This window comes from Telmatherina bonti (assembly GCF_933228915.1).
Source record: "Telmatherina bonti genome assembly, chromosome: 8".
In the NCBI taxonomy this organism is placed as follows: Eukaryota; Metazoa; Chordata; class Actinopteri; order Atheriniformes; family Telmatherinidae; genus Telmatherina; species Telmatherina bonti.
In genome coordinates, this window is record NC_136626.1 from 9,220,052 (window position 1) to 9,230,021 (window position 9,970).

A 9,970-nucleotide genomic window follows, 5' to 3' on the forward strand; every position below is an offset into this window, starting at 1 on the left:
ACTTAGTTGTATACCTTAACTTACCCAAACATGGGGAAATCTAAAAGGTACAAATGTAAATACAGCAGCCGCAAATTTAGGAATCCTTGATAACTGTGAACCTCATACTGTAGAATTTTTCACTTGCAACTTAATTCTTTATTTTCATAAAGCATTTATGCTGTACTAGAAGAAATGACCCAGGATGCCATCTATAATCAATATATAACATTTTGTGAGAGTTTCCCAATTTTCTATGACTTATAATGTGTCGGTCCATGTGTTGTTGACACACAGGTGCATTGTCGCAATGCATAGGTCTGAGCCAGAGGCAGGATAACCCCCTGAGGACGTTATGTATTGTTCAAATGCAGATAGAACTTTAAAAAAAAAAAAAAACATGGAACAGTTTTCGCTGCTGACACCAGGTGTGTAGCTACATGCACCGTGACATTTAGCTCATTAAAGTAATTCTAAATCAGACAATATTACAACAATGGTGTTCAGGTCAGGTTTTCCAATTAATTTCCTCTTTATATGTTACAGAGCCTAGTTTGAATAATAAAATCCCAGTCACACTATACCCTTCATGCAACTGCAATAACTCTTGGTATAAGTCCTTGTATTGTATTGTATCCACATGGTGCCAGCCGAGAAGGTTGGCAGCATGGTGGGACACCTGGAAGGTGAATTCAGGAAGGGTTTTGGTGCCATAGCGGACAGAGAGCGTGATGGTCCCCGCCATGCCGATCTTTGCGTGTCCATAACTGTACAAGTCCACCGCATCTGCCCTGATTGTGTGTTGGGGAAAAAGCCGGCGGACAGTATGCTTGCTCAGCAGTGACCTGGAGGCTGCTGTGTCCAGCAACAGTGGTAAAGACACACCGTCCAGCACCACAATGCACCATTTAAACGGTTTTGCTCCGTGGCCAACCGAGTGGATGGTGGTGGGGTGGGATGACTGTGCTGTGTGGGGTCCCAGATTCATCGACACAGGGGCAGAACTGCATACTCTGGAGAAAAAGTTCAGCTTACCGCAGTGTTGGCACCGCTGACCTGTGGCTGGGCAAGATGGCGCGCGTTTGCGGTGAGAAGATGACCCATAGTTCCCGCATGACTTGAGAACAGTGGCACACTGTGCTGCCATGACATTCAACCCCAGGCGGTGTGGTGCTGCGGTGGTGGGGTTGTGCTGGGCGGTCAAAGCCATCGTCTGTGTCAGCAACATGGAGTGAAGTGAGGTCAGCTCGGGGATCTATAGTTGGGCCGTCAGCGAAGTGGTGGATTCTAATTGGAAGGCCATCTCCACTGCCCTCGCGAGGGACAGATCATCTGGCGCCATTAATAGTTTTCCCTGCAGCTTGGGGATCATTGTATGTTCTGCTAACTGATCTCTAATCATCTCCTCCTCCAAACGGCCGAACTTGCAGAGGCTTGCCAAACACTGGAGGTTCGCGAGGTTATGGCGTACAGACTCACCGGGTTGTTGTTGGCGCTGGCAGAAGATGATACGCCTGACCATGGCACTCTGTGGGGCAGCAACATGTCCAGTTAATAGCGTAATGCAATCCGCGTACGTTTCTGCAGAACCAAGTGTGTGGAAGATGCATTGGCCCTTGGCACGCCAGCTGTGGATTAGCATAGCTCTGAGCCGCGGATCTGAAGCATTGGCTAGGCCAAGCGCTTTCATGAACGTCTGGAAAGAGTCGTACCAGCAGGGCCATGGGATCGGCGGCTCACCAGGCAGGATAAGGAATGGTGGCATAGGTGAGAACAGATGCTCCATCTTCGTCGCCAATGTTACATCCCGGAATGACACGGATCACGACTGTATGCTGGATTAGCTTTATTGCCAGAGCCGGGGCATTCTTAACCACAACGCTTGTCGCGCCCCACTGTCAAGCTGCGTACGGCTGTACACTACAGCTTCATATAGTGCCATCTAGTGGTGGGAAGTGGTAAAAGATTTAAGTGCTCTGGTATAGTACTTGTCACAATTTTGCAATTTTGGTTCCCATGGGGTTAATAATGTGATTAAGGTGTATATTTTGTGCATAATGTGCATATTAAGCAGTCCTGTTGAACTTAATTTGATTATCCAGGTTAAAGTATCAGAAAATGATTACATGACACTGCTGTGATGAGCCTAAAAGCTTTACCGGGTGATTTTTGCCATTAGGATGGCAACTGATAAGAAGATGGAGTTTTATGTACTTAATTGGGAATCTCAAATATTTAAACATAAAGGGTTTAAAATGAAAATCCTACAATGGAAAAAAAAAAAAAAAAAAGAAAAAGTTAAATACAACAGAAAATTGCCCCACATTTTTATATTTTAGGCCCTATTTTTACAGATCTTTCGAAATTTGTGCACATTGCATCTTGGGAACAAGCACCACGGTCAGTTCAAAAACTGCACTCCCTCATGCTAAACCAAATAATTTGTTTGTTACACTTTTTAACATAGTGTAGTGGGATAATAACAATCACTACCACCACTATGTACATCTAAATCACTAGACAGATTCTTTTCCTCTGTTGGTCCACGGTGGTGGAACAACCTGCCAAACTCTGTCCGAGTCTTTATCTACTTTGAGGAGCAAGCTGAAGACTCAGCTTTTTAAGGAGCACTTCAACACTTTGTTTTATCAGAGCAGTTGGAAAACCTCTCCCAGTTCTCTGCAACAAATATTTTGGGAATTATTTTTGTATTTTAAAAGTGGAAATTGTGGGGAGGGAAAAGAAATTAAAAAAAAAAAAAAAAAGGGAAGAAGAAGAACAAAGCCTGTAGTACTACATGGCAACACCTGCATTGAAACTGGACTCCAGGAGTCCAACAAGCACTCACCTATGATGTCCTCCACGGTTTGATTTCATGCTTGTGGTGTTCTCATTTTCATATACTTTGGATAAAAGCCTCTGCCAAATGACAATAAAATAGAATAGAGCTTATCAAAGATAACTAAACTAATTGATTCTCAGTCAAAAGAAGTTCGACTTTTTAAAAAAAAAAAAATTCAACTTATCTGGAGTCTTATGGAGTTTGAGAGTAGAACATTGTTCTCCCATGACAACATTCAAGACCCAAGTTAGGCATAGCTGTATTATCCTAATAACACACACTTTTATCCAGATTCCCAGATGAACAGTACCCTTTGTGTTAAGACTGTAAAATATGGGGAAATTTGTCCTTTTGTGATTGCTAATGTATAAATTCCACCTATTTGCTTTACTGCCTGTCTCTATGTGTTGCAATATGGGTAAATTGTGCTGGTAGGTACTTAACTGATCATGGCTGAACAATTACTTGTTATGAATTGAAGAAAATAATTGAATTAGTTTCAACCATTGTTTTCTTCAGTGTGATCTTGTTCATTAGAAGCTACAGGATGGTAGCATGTAGCATTGTCTACCGGAACATTAGCAGTTTTTTAATGAAAATTTTTCATATTTGTATCAACAATAGTATCAAACAGTAAGCTGAATGTACAGTCCTTGTGAGAAAATACCCTTTTCTTACAAATCAGACAAATACAATATAAGGTATTTATGTGCCTGAATGCACTTCACGCTACATGTAGGTATTTGATTTTGCAGGGTTAAGATTAAGGATGATTGACTATACAAACTGCTATCAACACTGATTAGGAGGAGAGAACAAAACAAAGATGACTTCCCTGCCCTCCCATAGCCCTACAAGTACTTTACGATAAAAAAGGGTCGTGTAGATAAATCCATGCAGCACAACCATCACATTGTTTGTTATAATTAAACTCTTGCTATCCCCAGTAGATGGTGAAAGAGACTTCAGTCAGTAGAAACATGTCCCAAGCTCCCAGAGGGTTGTTTGCACTATCACTGATGGTTTATCAATACTCTGGATCTTAATCTTTCTCTCGCTGGCTCGCCAGGGTCCCAAGGCCTTTCTGCATCGACCTTTACCAGTTGGTATTACATAGTGCGTGAATGAATGAATGAGTTCTGGTGTGATGGGGGGGGGGATTGTCTTTAAATCCCCATGGAAATTAACCTCAACACCAATGTTTTGCTTTCTACATCCACTTTAATGGCTTTTTAATGAAACCGTTAGAAGAATGCTTTAAATTTAGCAGTCGCCTGTAAAATCTTAATGTTCAGATGAAGAGCTGAATCAGCCATATTTTGGCAAAACCATCTCGCAAGTGGCCTTTAGCAGACATGAGGTCACCACTGATTTAAAAGCATCACAAAATTAGTATAATGTAAAATAAGAACATGATCCTTCTGATTAGATAAGTCCATTAAAAGTTGTTCAGTTTTGGCTAATCTCAAACTATCACTATCCATACTGTCAAGACAATAATAACAGCCATACTAGAAGAGAACAGCCATTCAGAGGCATTTTATCAAAATCATAAACTTCTTCCCTGAGGGTGAGCCCCCACCTCCTTGCAGGGGTCTTGACGCCGGAGGTTATTGAAAGGTGAGTGTCTCTCTATCTTGAGCATAGAGAGGAATAGACTCCCACGTGTCTCCATCGGCCCTGAAGGTGATCAGGTCCAGGCATCTGTGCCTTGAAAATGCTCCCTGTCCAGTGTCCCCTTAATTCATCATCACCCTTATAACGTCTGGAAGAAATATGCTGCTGTAACTATCATCTGTCATGGGTGTCACAGGTTGAGTTCACCATTTGTTCCGGAGTCATAAAGTTCCTCTAGTTTTTGTGGGCAGCCGCTATAAAGATATAGGAGTCCAACAGATAAGCGTGTAAAAGCAAGAAGGATTATGGGGTTTTGACTTTTGGGGGAAGCTAAGGTGAGCAGAGATGGGATTTTGTTTTGTTATTATTTGTTAAATATTCAATAAAAAATGATTAAACTGAACCAACCCAGCTGTCACTTTTGTTTGTTCTGCATGGAGCACTGAATTGCACAATGCAGAATTTCATGTTTTTGGATATTATTCTGATTGGATTGTTATGAAGAAAAGTTTCCTGCTTTCATGAAATGATCTTATGTGGCTGTGGTTGTATTGTTTGTGTGTGTTTTGCCACTGAAAACTGCCATGTTTCACCTCCCCTGATTAACTTTCTCATTAAAACCTAAATCTCTACATCTTCATGCAAGAACAGCAACTGGAAAATGGATTAAAATTCAGTTTAAACCCATGACTAAGTAATGTGTGCTAAATGAAATCATTTCTGTTGCAGAAATGAGGCAAAATAAATTATAAGGCATTGGCATGAAAATTTTAAGTTGATTTTGTACTTTATTATGTTTGTTTTTACAACTCTTTAACAATGGACACTTACTTTCGTTGCCAGTGGTCTGACATTAATTCAAAGATTTATGCTTGTGCCTTAATGTTTTTAGTGTATTTCTTCCTTTCTTCCATATGTGCCAGAAATTTAGTCTTTGATCTGCACCATAAATAAATCAAAGTGTGATTAAAGTGCACGTGAGTCAAGCCTACAAAAACTTTAATACATCAATGAAATCAACCTCGATACTGTAGATATGAAATAAAATATGTGGAGTAAAAAAGTTTCTAGATGCTAAGCCTGCAAGGAAAACCAGTTTTGTTCTAAGCCAACAACTTTTATCCAATTTATACGAAAATATTCCTTGAACAAAAAAACATAAAGGGGGAAATTACTGACAGTTAATTTTCCCAAACTTGACAATGCTGTGCTTTCTTTTAGACATAACTAGCTTCATGAAACAGAAATAAAAAAAGAAAACCATAAAAATTTACTCATGTGCTACACCACCTGAAGTCATTCTGGACATTTATGCAAAGTGAAACCAAATTGCGTCACACGCTTGGTTATAATCTGTTTAAACAGTCACTGACTTCTGGTTTACTATCCTGTCTCATTTAATTAGATCTGAACTGCAGTTCCTGAATGAGAAGGCTGTAAGAGTCAGAAAAGAAAATGAATTTAACGTTGATTCATTTGCTCAGTCAATGTAACAAAACTGTTCAAAAGAGCAAATGTCTGCAAAAGACATGCATTGTCAGGAGAAACAAAGCCTGGTCGCTCCAGGTAAACACCTGAACAGAACACATTAAAATGCAAAAACAGGATTACACACACAAGCCATGGCAGAGGAATTGAGGCTATCACAGATGAAGCAACGATCCTTCTTTCTCTGTAAGCCTGATCAGACATATACTGTGTCAGAGCTACGTGGCAACCGGGTGGTTAGGATGCATGCTACATGGATGCATTTGCCTTCAAGCAGTGAGTCCTCTGTTCACTTTTTGACAGTCCAGGACCTTAACTGCATGTCATTCCCATCTGCTCTTTTCCCCATGTTTTCATTTCTTTCCCCTCTCTTCTGTCCCAGGTGTAATGATCTCACACATAAAAAAGGTGTATGTACTGCTTTAATCTACTGCAGAAATCCAATGACAACGCTTTGCATACTGGCAAATATGAAACACAGATGGAGATATGATATGAAGCAATGATTCTGCCTTTGCCTGGAGGTTGTGATAATAAAATAATTAAGAATGCATTCCTTCACACTAACGCTCGATGACAACAGCTCAAAAATAACAAGTTGCTTCTAGGGGAGATTATATTCTTGTCTGGATGGTTATGAGAGCATGGAAATATAATATATCAAATGTGTAACCAAAGGCCAATGTGGTTGGTTTAAAAATGCATACTGATCATGGAAATAAATTAAAACAAACATTAAAAATAAACAATCAAACAGAAAAAACAAAAAAAAAACAAACACAAGCAATATAAGCCACTTCACTAATGGTGGACAGAGAATACTAAATTGGACATTTAGTTGAGTGTAGCATGTCTCTTTTGCAATTAAATATATTTTTTTTTACCTCCAAAACATCAAAGATTAATTTGGGTACTTATATATTTACACAGTTTACTGCTATTATAAGATTGTTTAACAGTGTTATAAATGTACACATGGCTCTGGATAAACTCTGACTATAAAATATGGACTGAGCCTTTATAACGTCACCCGTAGATTTCTGAAAATCTGAAGATGAAACTCAATGGGGGGTTCCCACCATCGCCATCTTGGCAACATCGTTTATGCCGTTACTCACGCAAAATACAAAAATGGACAAAGAAGTAGAGCCTAGGGGGTGTCTGTGAGCTTGGGGGTGGATGATTGACATCTATCAAACTCCAACCTGCCAAGAACGAAGAGCTAACTGAGCAAACAGGAGATAATCAGCTAACGGAGATAAACGGCTCTGGGGACGCCGGCATCATCGGCGATGCCAGGGACCATGTTGTGTTTAATCGAGAATATCTTTCGAACCATAAAAGATAGAAACCTTTTTTTTTTACCTCTTAATTGGGAGACTCAGGGCTTTCAGACAGTAGTTCCGGCATCTGTAACCTATTCATAGGTGATACAATGTTGTGTCAATATAGGTGTTCCAATCAGAGCCTTTGGACAAACACGTGTCATGCGCCAAAGACAATCAGAGCTGATGATGCCTCAGGAAACGCCTCCAAACACTGTCAATCACTATGCATCGGTGTCATTAGCAGTCAGATAGCTGCCTTCTGTATTTACAAGGCTGATAAATTATGAAAAAAACAGCTTTTACGCACGCATACCGTTCGTATTTGCTCAAAAAACATTTGCATTAGTCAAGTAGTTTATTTCAACATAAACGACACAACGGCGTCGTAACAGATGTATAACTTGGTAACAGATACAGTGTGTGCAGCTGACAGTGATTTCGGAAAGCTGCGATGCTTCAGTCCCCTTCAGTACCTTTAGTCATGCTTCAAAATTGTAATACTCTTTATTTCAAGCAAAGGAACCTCATTTACATAGCAGTTTATGATATTTCAATTAAAAAAAAAACAAAAAACAACAAGGAATAGGGCATTATGGGGCATTGAACGGTGATGTTTATTAGCATTTAAACTAAGAAAATGTCAGGCGAGGTTTATTTATCTAGAAATAAACCCTAGAGGGTTAAAGTTAAATCACAATGGTAACCAGCTAAAGAGATTGTGCTACACCACCTTCTTGTAGTTGAATATTGAGATCCTGTCAATCAAAAGGATACACCCCCAATAATGCAGTTTTGATGGCATGACACAGTCTCCCAGTGTGGAGTTCAGTGGCTTAGTCACTTAGGCGTGTAGTCAGGGGAAGCCTGGAATCAAGCCAACAACACTGTTGAGTTAAATAAATGAATTGCACTTTTATTATTTTTCAGTAAGTTACAAATGACTTAAGTTCAACCAAGTGTTGCTGAAATGAATTGTGTATTTATTTATTTATTCATCTGCCATTTTCCTTAACATATTGGCTCAGAAGACATGTGACAAATAAACATCGCCTGGCTTTAAAACCAGCATTGCAGCCTGATACAGAAAACCACCTCTGTATACAGTTTATTCACAGGTTGAAATCTTCAGCATGAATCTTCAGAGTATTTTTGCAAATCACAGCTATAAAAAAAAAAAAAAAAGGAAAAATGAGTTTTGATCCTGAAACAAAACAAAATGTATAAACAGTAAATTAGAGGCAGGGATTCAGCAACAGGGAGGCCTTGATGAGGAAAAAAATGAGGATCTCTCAAGTGGAGTTTTACTTTTCAAACTCTTGGAGCGTTACCATGGTTTCAGGACAGTTCTGATGACTTGGTCTCTGACAGATGATGATTACACTCTACATGCAAACACCAATGTGTAGCAAAGAATGGCAAAGTCTGCTGATGAACAACTTTATGACTGTTTTCACGCCAACAGATTTTAATGATGAAGGATGTTGCTAATTTATTATCCGACACATCCGAGGTGATATTTTGGCCTCATTCTATGCAAATATTGGCCATTCACTGGAATGACACAGCAATGCATCAACCAAAACTGCAGTTTGAAGACGCAGGGCTAATTATCACATCCATCAGATACTAACAACACAGCTCTCACGACTCAAGATGCAGCATCTGGAAGCGATGACGCTCACAACACAACTTCTTTCTAAGGTGGATTTTTCACAGACTTCACAGGATCAAATTTTTGGCTGATTAGCCGGTTCAACGATTCAACGACAGCTGCCGACACTCCTCACTTTCTGCTCAGCGCTCATGTTTGTGGTACATTCTCACCAGAACAACTGAACAGAGATGGATAACATTATTTATAAGTATAAATCTAACAATGTTTAAAATAAATTGATTTAAGACAGGTTTAGGTAATGTGTTACTGCGTTAGGTCAATTTGTGACTCTAAACTGTCCCTCATAGCGACGGGGAGTCTGAATGGTTGTTTATCTCTCTGTGTTGGTCCTGCGATGGACTGGTGACCTGTCCAGGTGTACCCTGCCGTTCGACCAATGATTCCTGGGATGAGATCCAGCTTCCCCACAACCCTTAGATAGAATAAGTGGTTTGCAAAACAAATATTTTTAACTGGGTTGTGGCAGTAAGTGTGGATTTAGTAAAAGCCCTTTTTATTTTTCATTTATCATTGCATGAAGTATTCCTGCGGTGTCAGTAAAACATCAATCATGACTCTGTTTGTGGTCTGATGGAATAATGTCAGCAACCTGCCAATTCAGTGGAGTCTCTCTAAGGTGTGTTAAAATGTAAGACAATGGATCACTATTCAATTCAATTCAATTCAACTTTATTTGTATAGCGCCACTTCACAACAATGTTGTCACTGGGCACTTTACATACATGAATCAACATACACATCATTTCGAGCCAATTCATACATAGCCTGTAATAGAAACCAACTGATTGCATCGAGTCATGACTTTGATCCAATCCCCCATCCTGAGCTGCATGCAGCGACAGTGGGAAGGAAAAAACTCCCCTTTAACAGGAAGAAAACCTCCGGCAGGAACCGGCTCAGGGAGGTTGGGGTGGAGACGACAGGAAAGACAGAACAACATGTACAATTCCACTTAATCAGGAAGACCTGCGAAAAAAAGGAGAAATAAGTAAGAGATGGCAATATTGGCATATATTTATACAAGAATAATAGAGCGAGGTA